Source organism: Psammomys obesus, unplaced genomic scaffold, assembly GCF_907164565.1.
Source record: "Psammomys obesus unplaced genomic scaffold, mPsaObe1.curated_primary_1811, whole genome shotgun sequence".
NCBI lineage: Eukaryota > Metazoa > Chordata > Mammalia > Rodentia > Muridae > Psammomys > Psammomys obesus.
The window spans coordinates 18,976,362-18,989,505 of NW_026592510.1; the positions used below are offsets into that span (position 1 = coordinate 18,976,362).

At 42.7% G+C, this 13,144-nt stretch overlaps 1 protein-coding gene and 1 non-coding gene across 6 annotated transcripts in view; one reads left to right on the forward strand and one right to left on the reverse strand.

The window, feature by feature from the left end:
• Positions 1-13,144, forward strand: part of Pcsk5 (proprotein convertase subtilisin/kexin type 5) — a 429,034-nt gene that overhangs the window by 7,465 nt on the left and 408,425 nt on the right. The gene's annotated exons all lie outside the window — the stretch shown is intronic.
• LOC129682063 (small nucleolar RNA U13) lies at positions 5,142-5,242 on the reverse strand. The gene has a single exon (XR_008720930.1). It is a non-coding gene; the product is annotated as a small nucleolar RNA U13 (small nucleolar RNA).

A 13,144-nucleotide genomic window follows, 5' to 3' on the forward strand; every position in this document is an offset into this window, starting at 1 on the left:
CTTCCTTCCTTCCTTCCTTCCTTCCTTCCTTCCTTCCTTCCTTCCTTTCTTTCTTTCTTTCTTTCTTTCGTTCTTTCTTTCGTTCTTTCTGTGACTGTGGTCTTGTCTTGCTAAGCCAGAGGAGATGTTAATGTCTGTGATTCTTCATTTCTCCATGTTAGCTTCATTCTCAGACAAATGTTTTCTGCAAAGCATCAAAGATCATGTGAGTCTTAGTAATTCTCTTACCCAGCAGTGGCATTAACTACCCCCCCCCCCGAAGGTAGATAGTGTGTTCTGATCATTAAGTGGGGTCATGTACCCTACTTGGGCCAGTCCTTTGTCCAAGGGGACAGTGGTTCATGGGTGGGTCATCTTGGGCCACATGTCTAGCTTTGAAGTGAGTGAAATGTTGATCTCTGCTAAGCAGTCCAAAATTCGGGGAGGGGCAGTTCCCTAAAGGAAAATGAAATTCTATTACTAGAATAAGAGAAAACAGATGTGAGCCAGGGAATGACCCCACTACTGATATGGTTACAGAAGGCCATGAGTGCCTAGGCTAGTTCCAACACTGCCCGGGAGGATTAGCTATACTATGTTTACTGTACATACTGTGATCAGTTCTACCACGCTCTCTGAGGGGAGAATACAGCACAACATGTTGCTATAACAAACACGTCAGTCTCCCCAGGTCTAAGGGTTGTGAGATATTTTCTTGGACTAGGGATTTTTTACTCCCGGCTATCATTCAGTGGAGCTGTGGAGACCTGCCCACCTAATATGGTCCAGTCATGCCTGGGGAGTATTCATAATGAACTGGAAGAAGCAGGTTATGAGAAAGGTTGTTATTAATAATGAAATGGGAAAGATTCGGAAGTTCTTGTAGGTAGGTTTTGGTGACTAAGTGAAAGTGCGGTTTGAGGGAGAGGGAGAATGTCAGGACAACTGCAGTTATAGCCTGGGGACCTGGGAAATGTGGACTCATTTGTTCCATTTGGACAATCTGCAGGAGCATTTTTTGAGGAGGGAAATATAGATCAAGCCTTAGTTTTAAAGAATTTGTTCAGTGTATGTTTTAAGGTATACAGCGTCATGTTTTGGTATATGAGTATTATGTGTGTGTATATATCTCTCTATATATAGATGTGCGCTTTGGTATATGGATATGTATGTGTGTGTAGATATCTTACACATACACACATATACATACACACACACATAGTAAGAAACAAGTAAATCTGTCATCCTCCACATCGCCCTTCATTAATTTATATGCTAAAAACATTTTATTTTTAAAATGTTGTGTCTGTGTGTGCCTGTGTAAATGTGTTTGCATGTGAGTACAGGTGCCTGCAGAAGGCAAAGGCATCAAAGTCATCTGGAGCTGAAGTTGGAGAGGGTTGACAGATCCCAACATGGGTGCTGGGAACTGAACGTGGGTTATCTGCCAGAGTCAAACACACAGTTATCTTCTGACTCATCTCTTCAGCCTACTTACTTTCTTTTATGGCAGTACCTAAAATCTACTCTTTCTAGCTGTCAGTTTTCAATAAGTATTACTGTGTTATTCCTTTAGCGTTCCTGTTGTGAGATAATCCCTTAGTGTTTTATCTTCTATAACTCTACTCTTTTGACTTACGCATATATTTCCTCTTGCTTCTTATCTGTGATACCCGCCATTCCTCTCTGTTTCTGAATAGCTAGCTTTCCGCCTTCAGACTTCATACAAAACTGAGCTCATCTGCACTATATAGAAGGACAGGCACAGTGAAATATCCAATGGGTGGGAGAGTATTTAGCCCAGGAAAGAAGTAAAGATTCCCGTGGGTCTACTTTAGGCATCATCCACCTCTGCAGGAACTGTGGAGATTTTAAGGAAGTGCACTCTGGAAATGAACTGCTGAGGGATCACACGTGGCCAGAGAAGGGGGAGTGTGAAAGAAAGATGGAGAGATGCCATCGCTTAGGGAGCAAAGGAGGAAGGTGGTGGGTGAAGGGGAAAGCAGAGCAGGAAGATGCATTCTAAGAGGTCCCGAAAGAAAAGATGTGTCCACCTAGGCCTGCAGTGGTGAGATGTGCTATCAAGAGGAGCCAGCAGGGCGGGGATGAGTTGTAATGTGCGGCCTCCAGAGTTCTTAGCCTATGCTCTATTTCACATTGGGGTGGAGTTGGGTTGCGAGTCTGTGCAGAGCAAGTGCAAAGCCGTTACCTGCACTTTTGATTCTTCTGACTTTTCTGTCTGCCTGTCCTCTCCCTCCATCTTTTTCTCACCAAGATGCTGCAGTTAGGACATAGATCGAGGACCAAAGATCTTTGAACGCTAATGCCATTACTTCCAAGCTGGAGGACCCTAAGCAATCATCCTAAGCTTCCTGTGCCTCAGTTTCCTCATGTGTGAAGGGAGATAATAACATTATTTCCTCCTCACAGGATTGCTGTGAGGATTAATTAAAACAGCACCCGACACATGTTACATTATTAATAAATGTCACTGAATCATTTTTAGGTTGTTTTAACCTCCATTAACTCATTTCACTCCATTAATTTCTCTTCATGGATGCTGTCACTCTTCAACATGCTCGAGATTAGAAAAGAAATGAGGACCACCCTGTGTGTACACACATGCACATGTGTGAGTGAACACACACACACACACACACACACACACACACACGCACACACACACGTTTCTACCTTTATCTTTCTTCTAGCTAGTGAGCTCCTTAGGCACAGTTCAGTGCTTCTCTATATTCATGTCCCCAGAATCCAGAACAACACAAAGCATAGTGGACATGTTAGACTGGGGGCATAAAGATCTTAGGTAGAGGAATAAATTTGAGAGAGAGAGAGAGAGAGAGAGAGCGCCAGGTGCGGTGATGTACACCTGTAATCCCAGCACTCAGGGAGGCAGAGGCAGGTAGATCTTTGTGAGTTCGAGGCCAGCCTGGTCTACAAAGTGAGCCCAGGACAACCAAGGCTACACAGAGAAACCCTGTCTTGAAACACAGATACATACATACATGCATACACACATACATACATACATACATACATACATACATACATACGTTAATTAAATAAAATAAAAGACAGATGCTGGTGCCACTGAGTTCTCACAGGAATGAAAGTGAGTGGAGAACCAGAGGTGCTCATGTTGTGTCAGAAAGCAAGCGCTGTGTAGAATGACTGTGACCACATCAGCCGCTGAACAGGCGAAGGGCACCTACCAAACAGTGGGGGCTGTGTGGAAGTGGTGACTGCGTGCTCCAGTGTTTGAAGTATTTTTAGGAAACTCATAAAAAAAAAAAAAAAAACAAAGATAGAAATTCACTTGAAAATGAATTTCCGAGTAGCAGCATGGTTATCTGTGGCTTGTACTTATTGCTCAGCTAAGTATTGATTAAGCAGACAAGTGAAAGAAATGAATCATTGATTGGTTTTGCGTCGTTTTGTGCTTTGTGTCAGAGAGGTAGAATTTACCAGGTGAGAGGGAACTCGGGGGGGGGGGGCAGTGGTTCCCGAACATACGAATACTGATCTGAAATGGTTGCAGAGTGTCTAGATGGAGAGGTAACAAAGGATCAGTGTGGCTGTGGTGCTGTCAATTAAAAGAAAATAAAGAAAGGACAGCTAGTTCAATAAACTAATGATTAGAGCCATTCTAGAGTGGTTTTGTTGTTTATTTGAAACAGGGTCTCTGTCTATCCTGGCTGCCTGGAGCTTGGAGGAATGTCCCTGCTTCTGTCTTCTGGTGATGGGATTATAGGCATGAGCCACCATATGCCCCATCCCAGAGCCTTTTCATAAGCTTCTCTCTATAGCAGTTCTGTTTGATGATAAGATCCAAGGTGTAGCCCAGGTGGGTGGCCAGAGAGAGCACAGCTGAGAGCTGGTGGGTTGGCAGGGACTGATATGTTGAGGCTGAGATACTGGAAAGGGTTATCAGTGTGGATAAGATGGGGACTGGAATGATTTGTGCTGGTATACCCACTGGGCTGATAAACGCAAAGTTTGCCTCACCTATCAGTTCTCTCTGGATACACGTAGGCATTATCTCTGCTTTCCACTACTGGTGCTATTATTTGCACTGCAGGTCCTGTACCAACTTAAGGGATAAAGACAGACACACAGATGATTGCTTTCAACTCCCAGTGTGTGTGTGTGTGTGTTTCTTACTTGACTTAAAAACTAAGGATTGCATTGAACACTGAATATAGAAGAAACAGTGTACGCAGAGATCATAACACCAGAAATAATAGTTAAAGTTGACTTTTTCTCTTGGTGTTACGACTTTTCCTGGGGAGACATGAACAAATGTCTCTTTACCCCAGGTAGGGCATGTGTGACAAACCAAAGGAACTTTTCTTTTAAATCTACTTTATTGGAACTAGTGAGTTCATCGGAGTTACTTAGAGGAGCAGGAGTGTGTGTGTGTGTGTGTGTGTGTGTGTGTGTGTGTGTGTGTGTTATTTGCAGGAGTATAGACTCAAAGGCAGCTGTGTTGCCAAAACACCCATCCTAGCATGATGACCACTTAGGAAAACTGCATCCCTGAAGCCCCCTTACAACTCACAGACTGAGCAGTCCTCCCTCTGACGGCTTACTACTTGTGGAAGGGTTTTGTGAATCGTTTAACTCCATGAGTTTCCTGAGCCTTGTGAGTTTCATCAGTTTCCTGAATCTTATGAGCCACTTCTTCCCCCCTCAGGAAGGACTGGTTCATTTTGGAGGCAGTAGCTCTATTAACATTTGGTTTTGAGAGACAGGGTCTCACAGTGGAGTCCAGGATTCCCTGCTTCTCTTTATAGAGTCTAGGCTGACCTCAGACTCCCAGTGATCCTTTGTCTGCCTCCAGTGTAGGGGTTACAGGTCAGGTATATTCTACCATACCCGCTTTAATAGTATTATGTCATAGAGAATTTACCTCAGCTTGGGTAGTCACATTGCCTGCTTTCCATCCCTGAATTATCATAGATAATTATAATTTATTCACAGGTCCCATAGCCTGCCCTTTATGTATATACTTAATGTAGCACAGTGAAGCAGAGTTCTGAACACATTGCTTTATGTATTCTTGTCCAAAGTTTTACTGCCTGTAGGATATGGATTTTAAATTTATTTATAGAGTGTCCTTTTTATAAAATGGGACCATTTCTTTTTCATGTCAGATGGGTAATGCACTGACATCAAAACAAGGTGTCAGGAGGGAATGTCACACAATGAAGTGAACAGCCAATCATCACGCCTATGAGTCAAAAAAGATCTATAACATGTGACATTTTAAGATTGCTCTATACAACAGGTTAATCTTGTTTGCATTTGTATGTTAATCTGTATGTTAATTTAGAGTTAGAATTACAAAGGAAACATTAAATTCCTAGTGTAATTTTCTGTGCATTATCTGAGTGTTTAATTCTCTCTTGGGAAAATTACATTTTGGATACCATGCCAGCATTGAAATTCAGATTTATTAAAAGCAAGTCTTTCCTTGATCGTTTTCCCAGTGTCCCAATAAGCCAGACTCTCTCTCTCTCTCTCTCTCTCTCTCTCTCTCTCTCTCTCTCTCACATACACACTCCCCCCTTTCTGTCTTTTTCCTGGTGTGTGTGTGTGTGTGTGTGTGTGTGTGTGTGTGTGTGTGTGTGAAGGATGAGGGTGGTAACAGCCATCAGTTTCTCTCTAAAGAAAAACTTAATGGTGGAGGCTGATTTTTTTTGCTATAATTTTCATACATACAAGATCTTGTATTTTTCTATACTGCGTGCTGTTACAGCTGAGAAAATATAGCATTCCCTTTATATTGATGTTCCCAAGCTTGTGCCTTGTTTGTTTGTTTTTTTTTTTTTTTTTTTCCTAATTGAAGTTTCTCGACCAAAATAAAGCTTGGTCATGCACACTAGTTAGAATAGAGTGCAGGGAGAGGAGATAATCCCCAGAGCCTTTAACACTGCAGGCAGCTATCCATAGAGGCAAAATTAGCAGGGTGCTGCTTGCTTAGGCTGGTGTTACTGGAAGGTTTAGGGCCCCTGCTTTGGTACCCGTGCATTACTGAGGAAATTAAGGTCCCCTCTTTGGGATTAGTTTTTATTAATAAAATAATTTAAAAATGGACTCAGGAGAAGCTCAAAGACATTTTTTATTAGAGTTTGGGAGAAAACAGCAGGTCAGGCAAGCTGTAAATCTTGGCAGTTGTAGAGTATGTGTTGAAGGGCATTGTGGGAGAGTATACAGAGGAAGAAGTGAAGAAGCAATTCATGTCTTTTGAGTTAGGTTGGCATGTTCAGTTTCCTGAACACTGAGGTCAGCAAGCAGCCATGTGGTTGGCAGCACATGTATAATGGAAGATGGATAGCTTCAGAGGAAGAGTAAGAAGGTCTGAAGTGCGGTAGAAAACACGCTTAGATGTTGGCCATTATCTGAAAGAAAGACTGAAATGGATAAAAAGTTAGGCTTTTTTCAGTAATGACTAAAAAGAGTGGGTGGAATTAACAGAGCTAGCTACATGGCCATTTTCCAGGGCTTTGTCAGTGACTTTTTGTAATCTAAACTACCCAGCCAATTTCCATCTTTTCTCTCTCATCACTCAGACTATTCTATCTGTACTGATAGTGAGTGTGAGTGTGTGTGTGTGTGTGTGTGTGTGTGTGTGTGTGCATGCACACTCCTATATGCATGTGAGCACATGTGTATGTTGAGGATGGTAGGGCTAGCCACTATAAATTCTAGTGCTTTCTAAGAAAAAAAGAAAGGGTAGACTACTTAGGATTTGTTATAGGAACCTTGAGAGTGCTATGCTAAATGACAAGTCATATTATTCTATTTATGCAAAATTCACATTTACAAATCTGTTGAAGCAGAAGGGAATTGTTGATGAGGAATGCTAATCAAAATGTCTTTTAATTGATTGCTCTGTCCTTTCTCTGGCTTCTGAGAGAGGCTCGAATATCCCAGACTGACCTCAGACACAATGTAGGACAATGCTGAACTCCTGATCTTCCTGACCCTACCTTCCAAGTGCTGGGATTTACAGTCATTTGGTACTATGTGTAGTGGTACTTTCCTTTTCAATATCTCTGGAAAAACCAGTGGACAGTGTATATCTTAGTTAGGGTCTCTGCTGCTGTGATAAAACCCAGTGGTCAAAAGCAACTTGGGGAGAAAAGAGTTTATTTCATCTTATAGCTATCAGTTCACCCTCTGTTACTGAGTGAATAGCAACCTGGAGGCAGGAGCTGAAGTAGAAGCTATGGAGGAACACTGCTTACTGGCCTGCTTCTTATGGCTTGCTCAGCCTGCTTTCTTGTACACCTCAGGACCACCTGTCTGGGGGCTGCACTGTCCACAGTGGTCAGGGCACTTCGACATCAATCATTAAAAAAAGAAAATGTGCTACAGGCTTGCCTACAGGGTAATCTGATGGAGGTGTTTTGTTTTTTTTTTAATTAAGAATCCCTCTTTCGAAGTATGTCTAGGTTGACAAAAAATACCCAACAAGGAGTATATACTTTGTATGAGTGAATTGTTTGATAGTGCAATGTGTGTGTGTGTGTGTGTGTGTGTGTGTGTGTGTGTAGAATTAATCAGTACCTATTTGTCAGCCATTCTAGTATGCATAATCCTGCTACATTTGCTTGTTGTGCTTAGGTTTATATTAGATTGGGAGAAGGCAAACTATAAACCACGACGATTTAAGTAAAATAACTTGTAAGTATTGTTAGAAAGTAAAATGCATTAGTAGATGAAAAAGTGATGTGGAGAGAGTGAACACCTTTGAGACAGAGGCCAGAGAGGCTCCTCTGCTGGAGGAGGAAACAGTGAATCAGGTACCTGAATGTTAGGAATGAGCTATGCATAAGGCTGTCTTTGGTGGGGTGAGGTCCATGCAGAGCAGGTTGCACACACAAAATCCCCAAGGGGAAGGCCATCTGTCGAAGGTGGAATGAACCCAATGAGGAAACTATAGTAGAGCTTGAGATGGCTGTTAATATTTCTTTGTTCTGAAGTCACCAGTACTTCTGGTATCTGGTACATAAAGATAAGTGGCTTCAGCTAGTAATGATTTCTTCCCACTTGTGTTGAAATACCCTCATCCTTCCTAAGCACGCAGTGCTCCCTACATGTTCTCCACTCTTCCCTGATCTGTACCTGTCTTTGCAGAATGCTCACCTGACCATGTCTCCTGGAAATTATTCTGTCATCTCAAATCACTTCTTTATCTGCCCTGGAAATATAGCTAAAATCAAGGTATAGGCAAAATTACTGTGAGCTTTTCAACTAATTTATCCCTATTGTGCTTTCTCTTTTGGGATTTAGTGCAGTTGAGCTTTAATTCCTTGGTTTCTCTTTCTTGGGGGGCCTAATCATTACTGTATTTTATAGCATGCTGCATGTGTTTTTTCTCTCCCTAGAAACAGTCATTCTATTAGTTGAATCCTAAAATATTCATAGACATGTGCTGTCTGTGCAAAATAGGTCTGAACACTAGAGAAAGTTTATCTAAATGTCTATAATCCAGCCAATGGGGAAGGCTGGTCAGTACATAACATGTTTGATAAAGGGGTATAATTAGAAATCAATGATATGGGACTTTTAAACTCAGGCTTCCTGGGAAATAGCCCAACACCATCTCTTACTATTCCGACCTTGGCATTGTTCTCAGGGTCATTCTGATTTTTGACTCTCAGCATTATTTGTGTGACAGTCACTGTACTCAGTATGACAGTATCCACTGCAAGAGCCAAGTCCCAGTTCACCCTGGGAACCAGCTTGCTCCTCCATGAGTATCAGTGAGCCCCAAGAGCCTGCTGGCTGTGATAATTGCTCTGAATATGGCAGTGGAAGCCTTGTGTCTGCTAGAACAGTGAAAAAGAGCATAGAGCCTTCCCATGAAAGAACAGGCCAGTGGTAAGAAAACAGTTTCAGGTCACAGGGAGAGCCACTGTCTACCCAGAAACAGTGGAATGGAAAAAATAAGCAGAGCCAGCATATCCAAAGGTCCCTGAAGCTCCCTGAAAGACAGCAGTGAGTTCTTCTGATGGCCATAGACACAGGGCAGGACCAACCAGGACTTGTCTCTTTGAAGGGCCAAATCTCTGAAGTTAAATCTTCATGAGAGGGAGGATTGGATTGCAGGCTCCAGAACAAACAGACATAAATTAGCCCTGTAGCTCAGACCATAAGGAGTGGCTTCTGAAATATCCTGGGAGATAGGAAACAAACTCAGGACAAATAGAACAAACATTCGTTGGGAGTTAACTCCCTTTAATTACAGAAAGAACATTCTCTTGGTTGAGTGACATGGCCAGAAGCCAATCTCTCAACAGAGATGGGTCTCCCCATTTGACCTATCTAGGGCTGTCAGATCCAAGGCTCAAATGACCAGGCCTTCAGGCTCAGGCAGATAGAAGGAAAGATGAGTGATTTTTCTGGGTTCCATGAAAGAGAGATGGGAATGAGTTTTCTCACGGGATGCAAGGTTTAAGAGTTGAGCCATTTCCTCCCCTGACATGATGTATTTCAGTGAAAAGACACTTTCACACATTGATCAGACTTTTGTGAGCCTTAACCTGTCCTTCTGTCTCCTCCTCTCCTAGTGTGAGGTGATGTCTTCCCCCTCTCTTGGTCATTCAGTGTTCAGAAATTCATCTACCCTATTGTATCCCTCTTTGCAGATAGGCTGCCATGTGCATATTCAGTGTCTGAGAACTGCCAGGCTCAGATCCTGCCTGCTTGCAATGGCTACTTCCATGCCTGACATTATCCGTGGCCTAAAAATCTCCAGCATTTCAACTTATTAAAGTTTGCATGCATCTATTTGGAATTTGACATTTTTATAATGCATGCAGGTTACCTTTATGTTTTATTTCTATTTGTCATTTTTCCTTTAGAGAGAGAGAGAGAATACAGTAGTATTGGGTAATGAGTCCAGAGCCTTATGCATCTAAGTGAACATATTATCACTGAGCTCTACTAGCCATTTTTGTATTTTTTATTTTGAGACAGGATCTTGATAAGTAGCCCTGGGTAGCCTTGAACTCACTCTGTAGCCATGGCAGATCTTGAACTTGTTATCCTCCTGAGGTCTGGTGTAGCCAGTCATTTCTTTAAAGACAGGGTCTCTGTCTGGTCCATCTTCAAATGCCACATGACACCTAGAAGGGTCATCGGCCATTAACATAGCCTCAGAAATGTATTCTAAGATGGACGGATGACAAGTCAGGGATCACAAAGACTTCGGAAGCCATTGCTGCCCATGGTATAAGAATTTATTGATGTTTGGAGTTACGTGTGCACCAGTGACTTCAGTGGGCAAGCAGAACATGAACAGAAGTGACACATGTCCGTTCGTTAACAGTCAGTGGGTGACTCCTGGTGACGCTCATCTGTCTGGGTGACTGGCAGACTTCCAGGTGGTAAACGCTTCATTAGTCTGGGTTCTTGAGGACGGATTCACAAGCAGCTAGGGCACAGTGGGTGCACGACACACGCTAGAGATAAACTTGGTGGTTTCGACTGCTTAGTTTCTTGGGTCATTTGTTGCCACAGTAGAATCTGGGTAATTAATACAAAAGTCCAATCTTCGTGGTTTTCTTCCTACTCTTAGACACAGCACAGGCAAAGATGTGTGATAGAGAGGGGGAAAAGGATTGGTACAAGGACCTTGCAGTTTTCGAGTATTTTGCGTTAACATGTTTCCTAAACTGGAAAATCAGGAGGCAGGTAAGTAGGTCTTTGCACATACGGGGACGCATGATTCCCTTGGTTAGAAGAGATTGGTATTTCCTGAAAAGAGCTTGGAAGACCCTGGGGCCCAGTTGCTCTAAGTTGCTTGTTTGTCCAGCTTACTCTACAAAGATTTGGAGTGTGAGTTCAAATGTATCAGTCAATGACTAAAACCTGTTAAAAAAATTTCAGGGCTTTCCCCTTCTTTGGGAAGACAAACATTTAGTGTGTTATAGGGTACATTTTATTTTTCCCTATCAAATAAAATAAACATTTCATTAATTTTATATTTTGAAAGATCGTTCTTGTTGTGCTGGCTACTTGAAACGCTATTGCTAGAGGATCATTAGAGCCTGGGAATTCAAAGCCACTTGGCGATATAGTGGACACTTCAGTTCAAAAGAAAGCTTATTGGACAGAGGGCAGAGCAGTCTCGCTGCTTGTCCGTAGTTCCTGCTTGTGCTTTCCTGAGACCTTACTGTGCTGTGAAGAGCTGTGACACCCACTGCTGCGGAATCCACTTGAGTTTGTGGTCCCTTCCCAGGGTGGTGGGGTGCTATGCTCTCCTGGCTGGAGAACTGGCTCCACAGCATTGGGATCTTGCATTCCCTGATTTATGCGATGTAGGCACAGTGGGGAACATCTGAGATGTAAAATTCTATGGCCTGAGTCTCCAACTGTTGAATGGAGTCCAAAGCAGCAGATTTTTGTTCTCTGGCAAGAACCAGCTGAAGCAGTGTGCAGGGATTTGGTTTGCCGATTCCCAATCTGCTAAAAACTGGAGTAACTTAAAATGGGGAGCGTAAGTGCTTCATAATGTGGGAAATACTCCAAAGGTCACGTGGCTTGCTGTCTGACAGGCACGCTGAGCACTGCGAGGCTTAACTCTCCGTTGTTTTTTAAGTTGACGTGCTGCACATGGATATGCACACCCCATACTCTTTTACTACGATAGGCAAAATCTTAATTGTGGTCAAGTAAAAGCTGAAAAACTAAAGACAGTGGTGAACCCTGAAAGGCCTTTTGGCCACTCTCTAGCCCTTGGAGTGTAGAGGCAATCTTTAGCAGTTGTGCATTGATTTCACTTTGTGTTTTCCAACCCTTTGCTATCATTCTGTCCTTCTACATTCACTGACAATGTTTTAAAATACCCACACTATACCGAGGGCTGTCCCAAGCAACATGCGCCAGCTCTACCCTGCAGTTGGGAACGCTTATACTCCTATGTGCAGTGTGTCTTCTTGCTTCAGAATAAATTGCTCACAGCTCCCTGGCTCAAAATCACAATCCCTTTTCTTTTGGGGCCGTGGAATTAATTGGTAATTAATTCTTTAGCATTTAGTGGGTCAGTGGGGCCTTTTCTCGTATGTCTAGAGATTGCTACCCTACTGGGCAAATCCTTTTCAAATTTGTTAGTGTTTTGTTTGCAGACATCCCATAAGTCAAAGCAAGTCATAGTACTAATCTAAGCTTCATCTCCTGGTAAGGGGAGATATGACTGATTGTATCCACATTTTTCAATGCTTCAAGGGGGGCTGCTACAGTTAATTGGTTAGGAAACAAAAGTGTGTGGGATGATGTTAAGTTCTAAGGATGGAAAGTAGAGAAAAGAAGCTGGGATGGTGGTACATGCCTGTAGTGTAAGCACTTGAAAAGTGCATGCAAAAGGATCAGGAATTTAAGGCCAGCCTAGGCTACATGAGACTTTGGGATGAAAGGAAGGGAGGGAGGGAAGAGAGAAGGAAAGAAGGAAGAAAGGATGGAAGGAAGGGCCAAACTAATCAGGGAAGGAAGAAAATAAATCAAAAGCAAGTAAAGGGGAATATCTGGAAAAATTCTTCAGTTGCAAATGGTTGGTTAAAGAAATCTTCATGGAGAAGGTGTCTTAGGTCTTCATTGCTGTGAGTAAACACCATGATTGTGGCAACCCTTATAAAGGAAAAATGTTTAATTGGGACTGACTTACAATACAGAGGTTTAGTCTATTATTAACATGGAAGGAAGCATGGTGGCATACAGGTAGACAGGTGCTGGAGGGGTAACCAGGAGTTCTACATCCAGAAAGTCAGGAAGCAGGAAGAGAAAAGTACACTGGACTTGCATTGAGCATTTGAAACCTCAAATCCCACCCCTAATGGCATACTTCCTCTAACAAGGCCACACCTACCTTAAGAAGGCCACAAGTCCTAATCCTTTCAAACAATGCCACTTAAGATGATCCTGTGGAGAGGACCTCTGAAAGGCTGTACCCTGTAGGGTACCAAAGCAGATGCCAAGACTTATGGCCAACATTTGGGCAGAGTGCAGGGAATCCTATGAAAGAAGTGGGAAATAGTAAGAGCTAGAGAGGACAGGAGCTCCACGAGGAGAGCAACAGAACCAAAAAATTTGGGCACAGGGATCTTTTCTGAGACTGATATCCAACCAAGGACCATTCATGGAG